Genomic DNA, 17,779 nt, shown 5'->3' on the forward strand with positions numbered 1-17,779 from the left:
GACGTATTGCATTAGGCAAATCTGTTGCACAAGACCTTTTTAAAGTGTTGAAGAGCAAAGATGTCAGCTTGAGGACTAAGGTGCGCCTGACTCAAGCCATGGTATTTTCAATAACCTCATATGCATGAGAAAGCTGGACAGTGAATAAGGAAGATCGTAGAAGAACTGATGCCTTTGAGTTATGGTGTTGGAGGAGAATACTAAAAGTGCCATAGGCTGCCCACAGAACCAACAGATTCGTTTTGGAAGAAGTGCAGCCAGAGTGCTCCTTAGAGGCCAAGATGGACAAACTTTGTCTCTCATACTTTGGACATATTGTCAGGAGGGAACAGTCGTTGGAGAAGGATATCATGTTTGGTAAGATGAAGGGTCAGAGAAAAAGAGGAAGACCCCTAATGAGATGGACTGGCCAGGTGGCAGCATCGATGGACTCAAGTGTGGCAACAGTAGTGAGGTTAGCCCAGGATCAGACATTGTTTCGTTCTGCTGTGCATAAGGTCGCTATGAGTCAGTGCCAACTCGATGGCACCTAACAATAACGTGGAAGGTCAGAGAAAAAGATGAAGACCCCCAACGAGAAGGATTGGCCAAGTGGCAGCATCTATGGACTCAAGCGTGGCAACAGTAGTGAGGTTGGCCCAGGATCAGGTAGTGTTTTGTTCTGCTATGCATAAGGTCGCTATGAGTTGGTACTGACTGGATGGCACCTAACAACAACAACAACAACAACAAACAAAAGATTCTGCATTGCCCTATTTGTCCTTCAGAGAGAGTACTTAAAGAGAATTTGTGTGGATCATGCTCTATTTGTTATGTCTATAACAAGTTACACTGGCAACAAAGCTCCAGTTGGCTTTAACTGTGTTTTCATGACCTTGGCAGCTGTTCAGCCAGTTGCCTCCTTAATCCAGCCTTTTGTGTGAAAGTCTTTGTAAATTTAAGAGTGTCAAAAAAGTTTGTTTTCTTGGGAATGAGACAAAAGATGCTCCTGAATAAGACTTCTAACTCTATAAATATATATTCTTCTCATGCATATATTCTTTTCTACAACCTATCCGCCCCTACCCATGTCTCCCCACACTGAGTCTTCTATAGCCAGGTACCTGTCTCTTGTCCCACACAGAAACAACTGCTCCGGATACTCTGCCCTTGCTCGTGCTATTCTTGAAAATGTTCAAACCTCCTGTTTGTTCCTAACTATGACACTCTTTAACACACATTTTATTTTTCCAACTATGTTTTTGTTATTCCCTAATTAAAATATAGTCATTGACTTTTCTGGCAAGACATGATGGATACAAAATAAAGAGAATGTGTGAATGTGCTGCTAGATATAACTCAGAGATAATTGCTATTCCTAGTTCTTTTTCTCTTATCTGCTCCCCCCAATATAGAGATATGAATGTGCATATTGTATGTTGTGCCTTTATATATGATATAAAAGAAAGTCCAGTCATGTAACAAAAGTAATAAATGATAAACACATAAGCACATGAACATAGACCCTCAAAATTTTATAGATACTGTTATGGAATCTGTTCTTATTAATATTGTACTATATCTATCAGCCATTAATCAGGATTCTTTCAGTTCCAAATGGAAAAAATCCAATTCAAACCAGTCACCAACAACTTAGCCCTAAGCACAAAGACTTTTACTTCTCAGACGCTAAAAACATATTCAACTGTCTACCCCTAAACAGTTTATAAATAGAGCTAGTTAGCTTCAAGCACAGCTGGTCCTGGATATTCAAATACAATTGTCCTGATTGTCTCTACTATACTCTCTCATCCCTTCTCAACAGCCTCATTTGGCATTAACAGTTGTAAAAGATCCACTATTACTATATGACTTTGTTTGCATTAAAGATATACTTCTGGCAGTTACAAGCATTGAGGTGCAACATGAGAGAAATGCTGACTGCAATGGTTAAAATGTTATGTGTCAGCTTGGCTGTGTTATGATTCTTAGTGATTAGGCAATTATATAATGATGTAATAGTCCTTCAGTCTGTAATCTGATGTTGTCATCCTCCATTTTTACATAACACTGACTTTTGTATAACAATCTGGTCTTTATAACGTAACCTTGCCCGTAAGTGTGGACATCATTTCTCCATGTCCATTTCTTCATTTGATTGTTGTTTGTTTTGCTTTGGTTTTGATTTTTATGGTTTTTAGTCTCATTTCTTCTTATTAAAAATAACTTCTTTTCTATATGTAGGCAAATGAGCCCTGGGTGCATAGTGGATCATGCATTAGGCTACTAACCACAGGGCCAGCAATTCAAGTCTACCAGATGCTCCAAGGGAAACAGATGAGTCTTTCTGCTCCTGTAAAGAAATCCTATACAGGGTTGTTACGAGTAGGAACCAACGCAACGACACACAGCCACTACCTTATGTAGGTAAGAGGCCATAGTGGTACAGTGGGTTACACACTAGGCTGCTAATCAAAAGGTCAATTGTTTGAACCAATTGGTTGTTACTTGGCAAAAAGAAGAAGCAATCTGATTCTCTAAAGATGTACAGCCTCAGAAACGCTTTAGAGCAGTTCTATTCTGTTTTAAAGGTCCCTATGAGCCCTGGTATGGTGCTGTAGAGTACGTACTGGACTGGTAACCTCAAGGTCGGCAGTTCAAATCCACCAGCTGCTCTCGGAAACCCTATACAGGGTCAATATGAATCAGAACTGACTCAACAGCACACAACAACAACAACAATAAGAGTAGGAAACAACTTGAAGGCAGTGGGGTTTACAGGTAGATTTCAAGTTCTTGGGGGTACTTGTCCATCACTGTATGTATCATCACCAAGAGGATGGAGAAGTGTAGTCTAGGATAATGGGGAAATTTAGCCTCAGTTGAACCACAAAGGTAAGGATGCTTGGGTAAACAGGCAGGAAAAGTCCAATATATATTTATATGTAGCTTTGTTGTTGTTGTTGTTTTTAAGTGCCGTCAAGTAGATTCCAACTCATAGTGACCCTGTATATGATTTCCAAGGACCAACTGGGGAGCTTTAACCACCAACCTTGCAGTTCAAATGGCTTTGCAGTCTGGTGCATTAACCTACAGCACCACACCAGGACATACAATTGTCATTACTTCATTTGAGTTACAACATAGACCCAAAGGCTGTTTTCAGATTAGAAGTGAAAATTAGTTGTTCACATCTGAGATTATTTTCACATCATTTTAGTACAAAGAATTTACATGAGACCATGGGTATATGAAATTGACTCGTCCAAACTTTCCCTTTCAAGGAAACATTTCTGAGGTTTCATAGTCTGCTGCATAAGAAGAGTATATGTTCTCTGAGAGTATATATTCTCTGAAAATATATACTCTTATGGGGCTATAAGACCTAGTTCTGATTCCCTGTTTCTCTGGGATGGGTGATTTCTTTTGTGTCATGATTACATATTCATATTCTTATGGTCTTTTAAGAACCCTGGTGGAGCAATGGCTAAGTGCTTGGCAGCTAACCAAAAGCTCAGCAGTCCAAACCCACCAGCTGTTCTTCAGTCAAAATCTGCTCCTGTAAAGACCACATTCTAGGAAACCGTATGCAGCACCATCAACATTGTCACATAGCACTGCTATGACACAGAATTGATTAGACAACACCCAAAATAACATGTCTATTTATTATTGTGCCACAAGTATGCCTGAGGATCAATACTGCAGTTTGGTCATGGTCTACCACATTGTTAAATAATTCTGGTATGGTGCTGTAGGATAAGCACTGGACTGTTAACTGTAAGGTCAGAAGTTTAAACCTATCAGCTGCTCCTTGGAAACCCTCTACAAGGTGATTATGAGTTAGAACTGACTCACAGCACTTAACAACATTCAATTTTATGATTGTATAATTTATTTACTTTCTACTACTTAAGGAACTTTGGTAGAGTAGTGAATCATACATTGAGCTCCTAACCATGAGTTAGGAGAAAGATGAGGATTTCTGCTTCCATAAAAATTTACAGCCTCTGAAACCCTGTACAAGGTTGTTAGGAGTCAGAACTGATTCTACGGCACACAGCCACCACCATAAGAGACTTAGGCTCCCTGCCACCTTAACCCCAGTTCTTTGCTATAATTAATGATAATCCAAATATACTTTTATTTACATGCTGTTGTTAAGTATTGCCAAATCAGTGCTGACTCATTGTGGCCCTATGAATAACAGAACTAAAACAGTGCCCAGACCTGCATCATCTTCACAACCATGGCTTTATCTGAGCTCACTGTCACTGTCACTGTGTCTATCTGTCCCACTAAGGGGCTTCCTCTTTTTCGCTGACCGTCTATTTTAATCAAGCATGCTGTTCTTCTCTAGGGATTGTTTTTGTTATTGTTGTTGTTTACCGCAGTAGAGTCGGTTATGACTCATCAAGACCCTGTATAGGATGTCTGAGGAGCAGCTGGTGAGCTTGAACCACTGACCTTGTGGTTCAAACCGACCTTGTAGTCCAGTGTATTAACCCACAGCACCACACCAAGACTCCTAATAACATGTCCAAAGTACATGAGATGAAGTCTTGTCATCTTTGTGGATTTCTAAGGTGCATTGTGGCCATACTTCTCTATCCCTGCTTATTATATTAGTACATAATCCTAGTGAAGTGTGGTGGCTCCGTATGATAAGTACTGGACTGCAAATCACAAGGTCCACTGTTTGAACTAGGAAGTCACTCCACAGGAGAAAGGTGAGGCTTTCTGTTCCCACAAAGATTTAAAGCTTCAGAAGTCCCAAACCGGATAGCTATGAATGGAAACTGACTCTGGAGCTTAACAACAAAACAACACATAATCCTAGAAATAATACAAATGAATCACTCAGTACCCACTTTGTGGGTTTTCTCTTTTTGCATAAATACTACTTCAACTCTTAATGACTAATAATAGTATTTCACCAAACCTTGTAACGTTTTCCTAGTTCAGTACATTTCACTCCGGCAACATTGCTAACTTGAGTTCCTGTGGTAGGTCTGGAGCTGCCTAAGATGCTGAGGTAACTACAAAACTAATGCAGAATACCAACCCTATAAAACCCACAGCCACTGAGCACAACCTTACAGAGCAAGAGTAGAAATGCTCTTTAGGGATTCTGACCCTGTACATCTTTACAGGAGCCAACAGCCTCATCTTTCTCCGACAGAGTGGCTGGTAGGTTTGAACTGACTTTGTGGTTAGCAGCTCATTAATTAATCCACAGCACCACCAGGGATTCTTACTGATTCTATAGGTTAACAGCTCAATGCTTAACCCACAGTATCAATTCAGAAGGAGGAGTGAGATAAAAAAAATGGCTTATGGCAGACCTGGTGTGGCACTGTAGGATAATACGCTGGACGGCAAGGCCAGTTTGAGCTGCAAGCTCAGTGATTCAAACTCACCAGTTGCTCCTTGGAAACTCTATACAGGGTCACTATAAGTCAGAACCAACTCAACAGCACTAAACAACAACAACAAATGGCAAATTGGTGTCATTCTTCTTCAACCTGTGATCGTTTTCTCAGATTCAAAGTTGTTTATTTTTTCTCTCAATGAAATTGTTTCTTATTGCCGAAAACAAGAAAAAGAAATTAGAAAGAAAATCACCTATAATCCTATTAGCATAAACATTAGTTTCGTACATACACAGGAACACTGACGCACACACATAATTACATTATACTTTTGCTTTCTAACATGTTTTTATTTCTATTTATTACACATTTCTAGGTCATCAACTAGTCAACTTCAATGTGATTTTTATCAATACTGCTATCTGTGTGATAAAATATCTAAGTGTTTTCCATACGTTGCTGCTAGAAACAGTATCTGGCGTATCCACCTCAGCTACTAGCACGATACTACAAACACCCAGCCCATTTCAGCGGGGCTGCTCCATTCCATCCCCACTTCTGCCTTTGGTCCTCCCAATTGTCACAAGCAGAGTGGCTTTGTAAAAACAGAAATCTTACACTATCCCTTACTTAAACCCATTTAAACAGAGAATAAAATACAAGAAGCAGGGGACTGCAAACCACAAGGTCTGCGGTTTGAACACACCTGTCACTCTGCAGAAGGAAGATGAAACTGTCTGCTCCTACAAAGATTTAAAGCCTTGGAATCTCTAGTATCTCTATGAATTGGAACTGGTAGCATAGTGGTTATGAATCGGGCTGTGAACCGCAAGGTCAGCAGTTCGAAACTACCAGCTGTTCCACGGGAGAAAGATGAGGCTTTCTGCTCCCGTAAAGATTCACAGTCTCGGAAACCCTGTACAGGGTAGCTAAGAGTCGGAACCGACCCCACAGCATATACCAACAACCATGCTACTTATCAACAATCACAACCATGGTAAACAAGCCCTCCTGCAATAATGTCTGTGCATGCTGTCTTCTGCCTACATCACCTTGAGTTATTTTATCACTCACTGCCTTTGCTCCTGCCACCTAGGCCACAGGTCAGATTCTCAACACAGCAAGGTGGTTCCCACCTCAGGGCCTTCACAGAGGCCATTCCCCTGTCTCCCATTCTCCCCTGGGTTGACTTCTTATTCCTCAGTTCTTGATTTTAGTGTCTTCTCAGAAACTGTTTCCCTGTTCACCCCACATAGCTACTCTTTCTTGCATTTATGTCCTTCAAACATCTACAGCAATAGATGGAGAGATATTTATGTGTTAGTTTCTTTTTTATTTTTGGACATCTCTATTAGATTACAGGAGCCCTGGTGTGGTGCTATGGGATAAAGCACTAGACCTCAACATCAGTATAAACCATACAGTCGATGGTTTAAATTCACCAGCCAGTCTTGGAAATTCTGTACAGGGTCACTATGATTCAGAACCTACTCGATGGCACAACAATTAAATTACAACTTTCACAGGGCAAGGATCGAGCCTATCATACGCATTAATGCATATCCAGACTCAGCAATTAATCTGGCTCTGAAAATGCAGAGATTTTGAAAGGCAATATAAGGTAGGAGTTCTCAGATGTGATTCTTGTATCAGCAGCAACTATAACATCAGAGAATGTATTAGAAATGCACATTCTCAATCCTCAACTGGAATGTCTCTGTCAGAAGTTCTGAAGTTCTGAGGCTGGAACACAGTCAGACATCTGTTTTAACTAGGGATTCTGATATTCACTAGATTGCAAAACACTGTAGTAATATATCTGGTTAGAAAAGGTAATGTGTTTTAAAGTTGCTATAGTGAAAACTTCTTAAGAATATGAGATTTGAACTTTGAAGCATCGAGTGTAAACTTCCATCTTATTGAAGAAAAACGTCCAAAGAATTATTTTATATTTTAATTAAGCACCTAGAGAAATGCATGTTACTTATAAACATCAAGTGTAATTATTCACCACACGCTCTTCCCTAGAAAGAGAACTCAAATATAAAGCTACATTCATACTGATGACTTGTAATTCCCTTGAAATCAGGTATGTTAGTATTGTTAAGTGTCATCATGTTGGTTCTGATACATAATGACCCTGTAGAGGGTTTCTGAGGAGTTCCCAGTGGGTTAAAACCACCAACCTTGGGGTTCAAATAGACTTTGTGGTCCAGTGCTTATCCTGCACTGCTACACCAGGACTCCCAAATCAGGTATAACTATGGAAAAATTGTATTCCCTACTTTTGTTAAGACAATTAAGTACTGAGTTGTGCCAGGTGAGTCATTAGACATTTGTTTCTGGGGCAGATTTTTCTCAGAATGATTTTAGCTCTTTTTAAAGAAAGCAATCGTTTTCTACATATGGAGTATCATAGTATAGTACTGCTAGTTCCTGAACAAACAGAGTGTCACCAAAAAGAGGCAATTAATCAGAAGATAGGACTTTAAATTGGATCCAAATACCTGGGTTACCTAACCAGAAAAACTGGATAAATGACCCTAAATGACATGTAATCAGGTCCATATTGAAAATAGTAAAAATTAAGAAGCAAGTACAAATTATCATCAAAAAAGTGAAACAGAAACTAATAAAACAAACACAATATCGACTAAATATCCATAATGTAATAGACATTGTACTAAGCTTTGTTATTTAGATTGTATTATATTATTCTCTCTCCACCCATTTTATTGACCCAAAATTACAGGTTCACCAAATGTCTCAGAACAACCTATGTTGGAATACAGACTGTGGTTTTTATTGTGTTTTCAGTGGAATGAACATTTTAATAGTGACCTTTAGTATTGCCTTAGTGGAGGTGACAAAGGATATATTCTCGCTCATTGTTTTGTACATACTAAATACTATATAAGGCATATTTTTAAAGTATTTATTTTCTTAAAAAAACAAAAACAGCAATTCTGTCAACTTCACGGATTACTTATTTTGAGCACTCTAACTTTGGAATTTCTAAATGGAAGCATTTGCCATTTTTAAACAAAGAAAGGTGACTTTTAGAATGCGACAAAATTAATTTTTATAACACTTTTTAAACTTTATGAAAAGAATTAGAGCAGATTGAAAAATGATTTCCCCTGACTTACACTACAATGTACATCATAATCATTTATTTGTTATAGTAGTTGATATTATGTATGAGATAGACTTTTCTAAATTCAGAATTTTTCCCTCAGGTTTTCTACTTTATTGAAAAATCTGTTTTATTTAATAAAACTTATGCATAAGCTAAATTTTATGTTCTTAAATCAAGAACTATTTAGAAAATAAAATTTTTGAATGACTGTTTTTAGGAAATCAGTATGATCAAACATCTTTAGCAATAGTCAAAACCTTAGTATTTCACATGCAAGGTAAACACTCTGATACTTAAAGCCAACACACTGCAACCACACTGTTCCCTATTTTTAAACTTACAACAAACATAAATTCAAAAACTCTGGTGCCATTCAGTCGAGGCTGACCCCTAGTGACCTTAGTGAGAGAGTAGACCTGCCCCATAGGGTTTCCAAGACTGCAGCTTTTACGGACACAGATTGCCACATCATTCTCTCTTGCAGAGGCTGGTGGTTTCAAACTGCCGATGTCTCAGCTAGCAGCCTAATGCTTTAACCACTGTGCCACCAGGGTTCCTATAACAGATATGAGGGGGCTTCAAAAAGTTCATGGACATTTTCCATTATCATCTAATTCCATTTTTTCCAAAACTTTTTGAAGTGCCCTTGAATACTGGTCCTAAATTCTCATTATCCTTAATTGACATCTCTACATATTTTTAAATACACATAAAAATTATATAGAATTTCTAGATTGATGCACTTTTAAACATACCACGGTCAGAATTCTGGGTTCAGCTGCATTTGGAATCCTTCATTGCTGGCAACAGAATCTCGAATGACAATCTTCTTTAAAGCACTCTTCAGCATGACAGCAGAAAGTTCTCCCTTCTACCGCCTGCTTTTTCCATTAGCTGGAGTGTCACATATTGAATGCTTCACAAAGCATTTGACTGGAGGGTTTTTAGACAACTCGTTAAATGCCTGAGTCTGAATAATGATTTTAAAAAAGACAACTCATCTCTTTATAAGAAATCCTGTACTGTTGTTCATTAATTCATTTTTTAGGGGGTGGTGATATGGTGGGTGAAGGGGCTGCCTTCATTTGTTACTGGTGAATAGTGTCTATGATTCACCTAAGTGACATTTAGTCATATGTCAGTGACATTTTGATGATCTTAGTTTCACTTTTTAATAATTTATGGCATATCCTTATGCTACTTGTATGAGCTGGGAAGACTAACACAAAGAAGACACGTTTTGGTTTTACCATTTTTTGGTGAACCAGTGAATACTCTTTTAATAGATGAGTACTGTTGACTAGTGTGATTCTAATGATTTTTTCCCCCCAGGTTTTCAAGGAATTGTTTTATTTTCTTGCTCACTAGAGAAAAGGAACAGTGGAAACCTGTGAGGTTTCTGAAACATCCAGAAAGTTGACATTGTATTGTATTGACTCTGGGCTGCATACAATGAAATGATTGTAACCTTACTGCAATACAAGGAATTGTGAGCTAAAAGAGTGTGTAGAATGTTTTGCCTCCCTATTTATGGTTACTGTGAACAAAGTTAGATGCAGAAAAGGACTACATTTGATTTGTCAGAAAAGCGTCCATAGGATAGCTTGTAATTGGGATCAACAAGACACTGAATCAAAGAGGCAGTCACTTAATGACTTTGTTGTTGTTGTTGTGAAAAGCCGTAGAGTTGATTCTGGCCCATACTGACCCTGTGTAGGGTTTCCGAGGAGCAGCTGGTGAGCCTGAACTGCCGACCTTGCAGTTCAAATGGCTTTGCAGTCTGGAGCATTAACCCACAGTGCCACACCAGGACTCCTTAATAACTTTAGCCTTGAATAAATCAGCATACTAAAAAATGGATTTTCCAACATGGTCATACAATAAGAGAATTTAATTTCCCACAACAATTTGAAATCTTTAAACAACAAAAGGTAGTTTATTGTGACATGAAAGGATTACTAAAAGTCACTTGTATGGGTTTCCACAAGTGGAAGCCTACCTGGAAACCTCGTTTTTATCTTGCAAGGAAGTCAACAATATAACGAATAATACAAAATAAAATATTCACAGAAAAGTTTTCAATAAATATAGTACTTTTACTTATGTTTGTTGACCTTTTTTTTTTTTTTTTTTTCCTTTGAGAACAGGGCTATAAGAGCAAATAAATTAATATTCATACTTTGGTTGAATCATTTTGTGTGACTAAAAAGTCTGCATGTAATGACAAAAAAAGAATAGGAGTCCTGGTGTGGTGTTGTGGGATAATGCACTGGACCACAAGGTCAGTTTGAACTTCAAAGTTGGCAGTTCAAATTCACCAGTTACTCCTCAGAAACCCTATACAGGGTCGCTATGAGTCAGAACCAACTTGATGGCATTTAACAACAACACAAAAATGACAAAAAGACAAAATCAAAAAATGGGCAAAGACTACGATGACCATACAATTTAGGTGAGGATATTTAAATATTCAGAAAACACATGGAAGGGTTACCAACATCATAGCGATTAAAATCCACCCACTAACACTGAGTTGATTGCAACTCCTAGCCACCCTATAGACTAGAATAGCTCTGCTCCAGAAGATTTCCAGGCCTATAAATCTTTACAGAAACAAAGGACCTCATTTATCTCTTGTGGAGCAACTGGTGCGTTTGACGCTCAAACCACTTCGGTTAGCAGAGCAATATTTAATCCACTGTACCACCAGAGCTTCTATCACTAGGCTTTGTTGTTGTTAAGTGCAGTTAAATTGGTTCTGACTCATAACCGCCCTGTGTTTTCAAGGAGCAGCTAGTGGTTTTGAACTACTGACACTGTAGTTGGCAGTCCAGTCCTTATCCTACAGAGCTATACCAGGACTTTTATCATTAGCCATTAGCAAGATGCAAATCAAAACTATAGATACTACCTTACCCCTATAAGAATGGCAACTATTGAGGGATATAAAGGGAAAACACCAGGTGTTGGCATGGATAGGGAGAATTTGGAAAGTTTATCTAGTGCTGGTGGAAATATAAAATTGTACAGTCACTGTGAAAAACAGTTTGGTGGTTCTCAAAAATTGAACATATTACTGCCAAAGGAACAAGCAAAATTTGCCACAAACTTTTTGAAGCCCCCTCATATGCAATGAAGTGAAGTAAAGTGAAAGCAGTAAAGTGAAGGCAGGAACATACATTCAAATATGCATACCAATATTCATTGCAATACTTCTCATAATAGTCATATGGTCTAAATATCCATCAACAGATGAATAGATAAACAAAATGTGATATATACATATATCTAACAGAATATTACACTGCTATAAAGAGAAATTTCATTATTGAAGGATTCTCTGGGAAAATTATTGAATGATGCAGAAAGCATCAAAAGAAGATGGAAGGAATACACAGAGTCACATACCAAAAGGAAATGGTTGATGTCCAACCATTTCAAGAGGTAACATATGATCAAGAACCAATGATACTGAAGGAGGAAGTCCAAGGTGCATTGAAGGAATTGGCAAAGAACAAGGCATCAGGAATTGATGGAATCAAAAGTGAAATCTTTCAAGACAGTGAGGTGGTACAAGAGGCACTCACTCATCTCTGACAAGAAATTTGGAAGACAACTATCTGGCAAACTGATTGGAAAAGAACTGTATTTGTGCCCATTCCAAAGAAAGGGGACCCAATGGAATGTGGAAATCATCGGACAATCTCTTTGATATCTCATGGGAGTAAAGTTTTACTAGAGGTAATACAGAAACGGCTGAAAGCATACATTGACAGAGAACTTCCAGAGGTTCAGGCCAGATTCAGAAGAGGGCTTAGAATGAGGGATATCATTGCTGATGTTGATGAATCTTGACTGAAAGCAGAGAATACCAGAAAAATGTTTACCTGTGTTTTATTGACTACATAAAGGCCTTCAATTGTGTGGATCATGACAAGCTATGGACAATACTATGAAGCATGGGTATTTTTGAACACTTAATTGTGCTCATGATGAATCTGTACCTGGACCAAGAGGCAGCTGTTCGAACAGAACATGGGAACACTGAATGGTTTAAAATTAAGACAGGTGTGTGACAGGGTTGTATTCTTTCATCATACTTATTCAACCTGTATGCTGAGCAAATCATCCAAGAAGCTGGGTTCTATGAAGTTAACGTGGCATCAGGATTGGAGGAAGACTCATTAACAACCTGCGATATGCAGATGATACAACCTTGCTTGCTGAAAGTGAAGAGGACTTAAAATACTTATTGATGAAGATCAAAGACCATAACCTTCATATAGATTGCATCTCAATTTAAAGAAAACAAAAAATCCTCACCACTGGACCAATAAACAACATTCTTATCAATGGAGAAAAGATTGAAGTTATCAAGGACTTCGTTCTTCTTGGATCAACTATCAGTACTCATGGAAGCAGCAGTTGAGAAAACAAACAATGTGTCACATTAGGCAAATCTGCTGCACAAGATCATTTTAAAGTGTTGAAGAGCAAATATGTCACCATGAGGACTAAGATGCACATGACTCAAGTCACGGTATTTTCAATAACCTCACACTCATGTGAAACCTGGACAGTGAATAAGGCAGACCATAGAAGAACATGCTTTTGAATTATGATGTTGGAGGAGAATATTGAAAGTGCCATGGGCTGCCAAAAGAACCAACAGATCTGTGTTGGAAGAAGTGCAGCCAGAGTGTTCCTTGGAGGCCAGGATGGCCAAACTTCGTCTCTCATACTTAGGACATATTGTCAGGAGGGACAGATCGCTGGAGAAGGATATCATGTTTGGTAAGGCGGAGTGTCACAGAAAAAGAGGAAGACCCCCAGCAAGGTGGATTGGCAAAGTGGCAGTATTAATGGGCTCAAGCATGGCAACAATTGTGAGGTTGGCCCAGGACTGGGCAGTGTTTCATTCTGTTGTGCATAGGATCACAATGAGTCAGCACTGACTCAATGGCACCTAACAACAACAGCAACATAAAGAGAAATTAAGTTCTGATGCCTGCCCCAATATAGATGGACATTGAAAATGTTGTTTAGTACTGTCGAGTCAATTCCAACTCATAGTGAACCTGTATAGGGTTTCTGAGGCTATAAATCATTCTAGGAACATAAAGTCGCATCTTTCTCTCATGGAGTAGCTGGTGGGCTCACACCACTAATCTTGTGATTTGCAGTCCAGTGCTTACCCTACCAAGCCACTGCACTCCCTTGAAAACATCATGTTGAATAAAATAAGTCAGTCACAAAAATACAAATACTGTATGATCTCATTTATATGGAATAAGCAAATATATAGAAACCAGAGATTATTAATGGCTACCAAAGGTAGAAAGGAGAAGTAAAGTTTGAAGTTTGTTTTGAGATGCTGAGTTTGTCAATTATTGATTATTTTGGGAAAGGATACCAATAGGGTTGAATAACATGAAAAATGTAATCAATGTTCTCTCATTGTAAATGTGGAAATTAATGTATTGGGGAATACTTTTGGTATATATTTTCATCACAAAAATAAAAAAGAAATTCTTCATGCTAATGAAAATGGAGGAAGATGGCATAGGGAGGGGCAGGGCTTTATGTAGCACAGAAGGGAGAGATACTACCCAATTTATCAGGATCTAAGCACTGGCGCTCTGGTAGCATAGTGGTTATGAATCTGGCTGCTAACCTTGGGGTCAGCAATTCGAAACTACCAGCTGTTTCAGAGGAGAAAGATGAGGCTTTCTGTTCCCATAAAGATTTACAGCCTTGGAAACCCTGTGCAGGGGCACTATGAGTCAGAACTGACTCCACAGCACTTAACAACAACAACAAAACACTGGAGCTGGGAGAAAGATAAAGCTGACTGCTGCCATAAAGGTTTGTTATTGTTGTTGTTATGGGCCATCAAGTCAGTTTCGACTCATAGTGACCCTGTACACAGTTTTCGAGGCTGTAAATCTTTACGGGAGCAGAAAGCCTCATCTTGCTCCCGCAGAACAGCTGGTAGTTTCGAACTGCTGACCTTGCGGTTCGCAGCCTGATTCGTAACCACTATGCTACCAGAGCTCCTAAATCCTGAAGAGCAGTTTCAGTTGGCCTCATAAAGTTGCTATGATTAAGAATCGACTTGATGGCAGTAAGTTTGGCTTTACTTTGAAGCAACTGGAACATCATTTTTATTTTCTTCTTAAACATATAATATTGACATTCACCACTGTACCTTATAATTACATTATCATTTCCCAGGAATGCTTACATGTGCACTGACTCCCCAACATTCTTGTCTAGTAGCATCTATGATGAATTGCACATGCTTTTATTCTGTTCAGTGAAGCATGGTGCTAACAGGGTGGTTTTCTGCATGTAAACCCTGATCGCTACTTTCCAGCTACAGAATAACAATAAAGTTGCTTAGCCACTCTGAGATTGTTATTTGTTTGCTGGTGAAATAGGGTAAAAATAGGCACTGTTTTTGGAGTTGCAAAGATGAAATCATATAATACATTTTTAAAAACCCATGCAAAGTGTTTAGTAAATATTAGTTATTACACTTAGAAATTTTATTGTCATGGTTAAGAGTCCAAATTTAAATACAGTTCTCCTTCTATATACACAATTTGTGGAGCTTTCAGATGGGAAAAAATAACATTTTCTATTGAGATGAGCTCAAATAGCTTAGAAGGAAGTCCAGGCAATTTCTTATCTGATTTCTCTGGCTGCCTTCTTTTTTGCTAAGCAACTAGAGAATTAGTTTGATGTAAGTGTATCATTGGTCTTAATGAATAAATATCAAATAGAACAACAACCCGGATCATTTAACTGGCATACCCATAATTTATTAACTCAGCTTCACATCCTATAAAAGTATATACAATTTCTGCAGGCAATTTAACAAATGTCACATTTTAGAATTTATGTCATCTACAGAGATTTAGAGATCTTATCTTCCAAGAACAGCTTTCAAGCACCCATGGGGGAAAACAAATAAGTTAGTTGTTCTGGAAAACTTTTAATGTATCTTCTTACCAAGCCATTAGCGCCAGGAAAGAGAAAACATTTTTGGCAGGCATCATGTTTTGTTTCCTTGTATTGGTAATACAATAAAATTTCCTAAAGGGACAAGGACAATTTTTCAAGTATAGTCTTTCAAGAGTTACTCACATCTACCGTAACATAGCAAACATCTTCTCAAAATGTGTGGTCATTCTGGCTATAGGAAAAAAAAAACAAAAAAACGGAGGGGGGGTGGGGCTTAGAGTCAGAAATCATGTTTTTATGTCATAGAAATGTAGGAACTATTAGCAATAAGTTGTTAGGCAATTCAATTAAACTTTGTCTTGGCCTTGTTCAAATGACTTTTCTGAGATGATGATAAACGCTCTATATCTGTGGCTGTCCAATAAAGTAGCAACTGTTGTTAATTAAGTGCTATCAGATTAGTACTGACTCATTGCAACCCCACTGTGTATATGGTGTCTGAGGTTGTAAATCTTTACGGAAACAGAAAACCTCATCTTTCTCCTGAGGAGCAATTGGTGGGCTCCAACAACTGACCTTCAGGTTCACAGTCTAATGTGTACACTAGATAGCCACTGCTCTCCCACAGTAGATTTGAGCAACATACTTATTTAGCTGCGATTTATTTTTAATCCAATGAGGACTTAAAATATGTCTAATGTGATAGATTGAAATTTTGTTTTAATTAATAAATTTGCACTTAAATAGCCATATGTGACCAGTGGCTTCATGTTGCATAGTCCAGGTCTGTCCTTTAGTTTCCCTATGTCTAACCTTTCAGGAGCAACATAAAGTAAATGGAAAGAAGGAAAGCTATATCAGCTAAATATAAACTAAAACTGTACTTTAAACAACATAGGCAATTTGGTATTTAGACTTTTACACCATGGTGGTGGTGGATGTATGCCATGCAGTTGGTCCCAACTCATAAAGACCCTGTATCTAGTTTCTAAGGCTATAAATCCTAGTGTCGGATAAAGCATTGGACTGCAAGATCAGTTAGAACAAGGTCAGTGGTTCGAATTCACTAGCTACTCCTTGAAACTTACTAAGCTATCAGGGCTCCTTTATATATGATGTTGTTGTTAAGTGCCATCAAGTCAGTTTCAACACATAATGACCCTGTATATAGGGTTTCTGAGTGGTAGTGAGCTTGAACCACTGACTTTGCTGTCCAAATTGGCCTTGCAGTCCAGCACATTAACCCACAGTGCCACATCAGGACTATTTATATACTATACTAAAGTTAAATAAGGAGTCCTGGTATGGTCCTATAGGATAAGCATCAGACTGCTAACTGCAAGGTTGGTGGTAGCTGCTCCTCCGAGACGCTGTGAGTCAGAATTGACTCCAGGAAACTCGCAACAACACAGAGAAACAAAAATCACCCAGCTAAAAGAGTGAAAATATATTCCTTTTTTTGCCGCAGAAGGCCACACACACACACACACACACACACACACACACACACACATATTTGAAAATGAGTGATTTTTTTAAATGAAATGATTCTTTTTTTTTTTTTTCCAAATTTATCTCTTATCTTAGGGATAAATTTTTTGATATTTAAGATATTGCCATGTTTTGACTTCCCAGATTTCTCTAATAGAAACAGCGAAACAGCTGTAAAGGCTTTGGTGGTAGAGGGGGTGGACTGCCTTTTTTATTTTTTCTTATATTGGCACAGTGATCAATGCATTTCAAATATTTAACATACTGATTATTATGTAATCCCAAGGGATAATTTCTCTCTTGTCACAATATTTACTGAGGTTTAGAAATATTAAAGGAGTCCTGATGTAGCACTCTAGGATAAACACTGAATTGCAAATGTCAAGTTTGGTGCTTCAAGCCCACCAGTCACTCATTGGAAACCCTATACAAGGTTGCTACGAGTTGGAGCCAGCTCGATGGCACTTAGCAAGCAAGCAAGCAAGCAAGCAATCAAAGAATTATAAAATTTGAAACAAACGCCTTGTCTGTTTTTACTGAGTTGTTCGTTTATAGAAAGACTTGAGTTATAAATAGCTCAATCCTCTCCTAAGATATTGTGTGCTCGCAGCACAATTATTAAAGTGCATAACAGTCAACTTCAGAGCAACATTTTAGGATTGTGGATGTTGGTGTTGTTAAGTGCCATTGAGTCAGTTCCGACCCATAGCAACCATGTATAGGGTTTCCAAGGAGCAGCTGGTGAGCTTGAACCACCAACCTTGTAGTTGAAATGGCTTTGCAGTCTGGTGCATTAACCCACAGTGCCACACCAGACTCCAGCATTGTAGAT

At 38.4% G+C, this 17,779-nt stretch overlaps 1 protein-coding gene across 3 annotated transcripts in view; it reads right to left on the reverse strand.

Moving 5' to 3' along the window:
* ANO3 (anoctamin 3) overlaps window positions 1-17,779 on the reverse strand; it is a 427,969-nt gene that overhangs the window by 243,923 nt on the left and 166,267 nt on the right. Inside the window, exon 1 of one of the 3 annotated variants that reach the window (XM_006872392.1) lies at window positions 9,246-9,386. The exons of the other annotated variants lie outside the window; for them this stretch is intronic. The gene's annotated coding sequence lies outside the window, so the exon portion shown is untranslated. Of the gene's footprint in view, window positions 1-9,245; window positions 9,387-17,779 lie in introns of those variants that run through there. 3 annotated transcript variants of the gene reach the window in all.

This window comes from Chrysochloris asiatica, unplaced genomic scaffold (genome assembly GCF_000296735.1).
Source record: "Chrysochloris asiatica unplaced genomic scaffold, ChrAsi1.0 scaffold00196, whole genome shotgun sequence".
Lineage (NCBI taxonomy): Eukaryota > Metazoa > Chordata > Mammalia > Afrosoricida > Chrysochloridae > Chrysochloris > Chrysochloris asiatica.